Raw genomic sequence first — 5088 nt, 5'->3', positions numbered from 1 at the left:
AGACTTGCTCTCATCACAAATGAGATTGCCGGCGTAGGAAGTGAAGAGATGACCGACAAATTCATCATCAAGAAGATCCTAAGAGCCTTGGATGGAAAATATGATACCATGTGCGCATTGATCCAAATGATGCCCAATTACAAAGATCTCAAGCCAACGGAAGTCATTGGAAGAATTGTTGCTCATGAGATGTCACTCAAGGATAAGGAAGAGCTCCACAACAAGTCAAGTGGTGCTTACAAAGCCTCATGTGAAGCTCCCACATCATCAAGTGAGAAACAAACCTTCAATGAAGAGTTGAGCCTAATGGTGAAGAACTTCAACAAGTTCTACAAGAGTAGGAGCAAGGAAAGAAGTTCCAAGTCAAGGTCCTACAATGACAAAAGATCTTCTAGTCGTGAGCGTAATTGCTAAAATTGTGGAAGACCCGGACACTATTCCAATGAGTGTACGACTCCCTACAAAAGAAGAGAAGATTCTCCAAAAAGAAGAAGTAGAAGAGAAGAATCACCATCTAGAGAAAGAAGGAATAGAGATGATCGCTATGAACGAAGAACATCCCAGAGAAGCAATGATTCGGAAAGGAAGGACAAGTCATCAAAGGGCTACACAAAACGAAGACATCAAGCTTCATGTTGGTGAATGGGTATCCGGCTCCAACTCCGACAATCACTCCGAGAGAAGCTATCACTCCGACTTCGAATATACTCAAGATGAAGGTGTTGCCGGTCTAGCACTTGTGTCAACCAACTCCTATGACATATTTGACTCACCAAATGAAAGACTTGGAAGATGCTTCATGGCTAAAGGCCCAAAGGTATCACACCCTGAGTATGTTGATTTCAATAGTGATGAAGATGACTTGTTAGGTGATGATGATTTACTTGTTGATAACTCTAGTGATGAATACTATGATGAAACGTCAAATAATCATGCTAATCAAGATAAAACGAATGACAATGATAAGGAGAAGATTGAGCTCCTAACTAAAGAACTAAACACTCTTAAGTTAGCTCATGAAACTATCTTAGGAGATCATCAAGAACTTTTAAGGACTCATGAGAAGTTATGCTTTGAAAAGCTCAACCTTGGGCAAGAACATGAGTTTTGAAAGGCAATCAATGATGATCTTCGCAAGAAAAGTTCTTCTTACATTGCCAAGCATTTACTCGTATCTACTTACATGCCTCAAGTCAAGTCTAGTAACAAGAACAAGAAAGATTCTTCCTCTAGTAGTAACAATAATCATGCTAAATACAATGTTGTTGCTTCTAGTAGTTCTCTTGATTCCACTAATGATTCTCTTAGCCAAGTTACACTTGAGCAAGAAAATAGCTTATTGAAGGGAATTATAGAGAAATGTGTTTACAAGAGCCTTGCCGGGAGTAAGCAATTCGAGGAAATTGTACACAAGCAAGGAAGGCACCGGAAGAACCAAGGTGTTGGTTTTGAACGAAAGTTCAATGCCAATGGAGTTGAGTGGGAAGAAGATCAATACCCCAAGACGAAGCTTGTTCCTCAACAAGAGAAGTATGATCCTACTTCTTCCAAAGGGACACAAGCTCAAGATGATCTTCCACCACAAGACCACAAGCAAAAAGGCAAGGACAAGCTTCAAGAGTAGATAGATGCATTTGAAGAAGCTCCTAAGGCCTTGGTCAAGTGGGTTCCCAAGACTACATCGAGTTCAACTTCATCAAGTACGACTACAACTCCAAGGATTACCATAAAGATGATGTGGATTCCGAAGAGAAGAACTAGAGAGTTCTTGAGGGTGACTCTGCCAACATACTTCACTCTTATCATTTTGGCGAGGACAAGTGCAACCAACTTCCACATCTTGCACTAGTTCATGGAGTCACAAACCCTCTTGTTGGTAAGACAAGGGACAAGGTAACCTAATGCTTTCATAGACATCATCTTGTGTGTGTGCATCACTCTATGTCTATGGATATCCTTGTTTGTTCCTTGTGGGACTAACCCGTGTAGGTATTGAAAGTGCAACTCACTCCAATGGATTGCTCCAAATGATCTACATCAACATTGAGCATCCACATCTTCAACACCTACATGAAGTCATCATCGACAAAACCCAAGGTTAGTTCAACCCTCTTAGGGGGGATCTCACATCTAGGGGGAGCTTTACTCTAAGAATTGAGTTAAAGCAACTCTAATGGTGTGAACACAACAATGCTTTATGTAAAAGTGGTAACCCCACTTGTGCTTAAACGATGAGTATGACCTATGATCAAATGTTCTCATTTGACTCCTAAGTCAATATACTCATATATAGATGACCTAGTCATCGCCAATTGCTTGATAAATGCTAGAATTGTGTGTGAATGCTTTGTCACATATTTCATTTGCCATTTTATTGTGTGAGCATGTTGGTTGCATATTTTACTCATTCGAGGACATCCACTTGTAGTTTTGATTGGTTGGTTTAGTTTCTTTTGCCAAGTGGATGGACAAGAATGCCTAAGAACCTTCTCTAGATATCTATGCTTTTCTTGTCTCAAACTCTATTCATGCTATATCACAAAGTTTGATCAAGTCAGATTCGAACCACTCTATGTGAGGAGCACCCGGAGTTCCTGATTCATCATAGACTTAAACTCCAAAACCTCTTTGTGCGTTTCGGTCTGACCGATTCACCCTTTTCGGTCATACCGAGATCACTAAGTTGATCTAGGATTTCAATCTCGGTGCAACCGATTTGAACTTTTCGATCACACCGAGTTGCAGTAACTGCTTGCAGTTTTGCATCTCAGTGCCACCGAGTTGTTCCACTCGGTCACACTAACAAGGTCAGGCTATATAAACTCACGGGTCAAATTTTGGAAAATCTTCCGAAACCCTTCGCCCGCGCACAGCCTGCTCTGCCTCGTCGAGTCTCTGGATCGTCCTCCTCGTCGCCAGTGACCTCCCGCCGCTGGTCTCCACCGTCAATGGGATTCTACTCTACCATTGCCGTTGTAGCAAGTCCATCGCCGCATTAGGGTATGGATTTGAATCTTTGTGCTATTCTTAACTCTGATTCCTAGCACATTGCATTTCCATGAATCTTGTCACGTTTGAAATCTTCCTATCCAGCAAAACTACTCTATAGATTAGTCTTGGATTGAAAATTTAGGGTTAGGTTTCCGCCGAATTCATCTCGGACCGACCGAGTTGTAGAAATCGGTCTCACCGATTTGGCTTAGGCCATTGCAGATGTGATTCTCGGTCCGACCGAGAATTGCAAATCGGTGTGATCGAGATCGATTCTCTGTGAAACCCTAGCAGTCTCGGTGCCACCGAACTATGACTCGGTCTTACCGAGTTCACTAGTTTAGGTTCCAAAAGCTGCTTCGGTATCACCGAGTTTACAAATTGGTAGCTCTGAAATGCTTTCTATTGAAAACTAAAACTAAGTTTTTGTCTCAATCTCTTTGCAAAAACCTCTGTGCTTTGTGATGCTCATCTACTCTACCTCATCTACATATATTCATAGGGTCTGTTATTAGAGTTTGCATCATGTCAGATCAGAGTGACAGTCAGAACAAGTCTGAGGAGCAAGTTCAGATGAGTGAGGGCACTAGTCCCTCCAGTACCTCAGATGAGGCTAGCAAAAGCACACCTAGTAACTTGCGTAAGGCAGCTACTAGGACACTGAAGAAGAGAACCTCAGATTCTGAAGATGAGGACTATGTGCCTGTTGATGATGAGGCCACTTCTAAGAAGAAGGTGCCGAAGAAGGAGTATGGCACAGCTGCTGCCACAAAGCCAGGAATGTAGACCAAGGCTCCTGCAAGAAGAGTTCCAATGTCTAAGGCCAGAGCCTCTACTCAAGTAACTTTGGAATCTGAACGCAAAGAGGCTGCTGCTGAAGGGAAGAAAGGGAAAGAAAGGGTCAAGAAGAGTATGGCAAGAGTTGTTGGAAAGCCCTCAATGATGGAAGAAGAGGAAGGGGTTGCTGCACCAGCACCCAAAGCTCAGAAGCTAATGGGAGATGCTATAAGATCAGGGGCTGCTCCGTATAAGCCCAAAGATGCTCCCAAGGCTGCTGCTCCTAAGCCCAAGTCTGCACCTAAGAGGAACACCAGAAGTATACCAGCTGAGGAGAAGAACAAGGCCCAGTGCCTGAAGCTGAAGAAGAAGAAGATGATTCACTTGTTTTGAGGAAGCTGAAGCCCAAGATCCCTGATCACAATGATGCTCATCCAGTTGCAGAGAACATGAAAATCAGGAAGGATGTAGGACTGAGACAGTGGAGACAATCTGATCCATATGCTGTCAGGAGAAGAACTGCTATTGACTACAGGTTTCACACTAAGGAACAACAAGACTTTTACGAAACAATCCTGCTTGACAAGAATCCCATAGTGTGTGACATGAGATAGGTTAACTCGGAGTACATCAAGGAAAATGAAGATCACTATCCAGGAGTTTATGACAACTTCAAAGCATGTGGTGTTGATTCATTTGTTGCTCAGAAGCTTACCAAGTGGAATGATGAGCTGATCATGCATTTCTATTCAACTGCCCACTTCTACCCAGATGGGAAGATCATTTGGATGTCAGAAGGTACTAGATACCAATCCTCTGTGGAATAATGGGCACAATTGATCAATGCTCCAGAAGAGAATGAAGATGACTTGGATGTTTACGCTGAAAAGAAGAAAGATCATAACATCTTGGCACACATGTACAAAGAGATCCCAGATGATGCTTTGGAAACTCACAAGTTTGGATCTGTCCACTACTTGTTGTCTAGATTGTCTACTATGAACTGGATCCTAAGGTACACACTGCTACCCAAGTCAGGTGATCACAAGATGATCAGAGGACATGCTATAAATTTGCTCCATTTGTTTGATGTGCCTCAAAAGTTTAAGGTGATGAGTCTGATTCTGGAAACAATCAAAAGGACTGCTGCTGATCAGAAGAGATGCTGTGGATATGCCCCACACATTCAGGAGCTCATCAACTCCAAGATGGGCAAAGGCAAATATATTTTGGACAAGGAGCACCTGCCCATCTACCCTAATTTTGAGGATAACACCATTGTGATGGATGAAAATGAACCATCATCAGCTCAAGCACAAG

This window comes from Triticum dicoccoides, chromosome 2B (assembly GCF_002162155.2).
Source record: "Triticum dicoccoides isolate Atlit2015 ecotype Zavitan chromosome 2B, WEW_v2.0, whole genome shotgun sequence".
Classification (NCBI taxonomy): domain Eukaryota; kingdom Viridiplantae; phylum Streptophyta; class Magnoliopsida; order Poales; family Poaceae; genus Triticum; species Triticum dicoccoides.
This window is presented reverse-complemented; position numbering follows the sequence as displayed.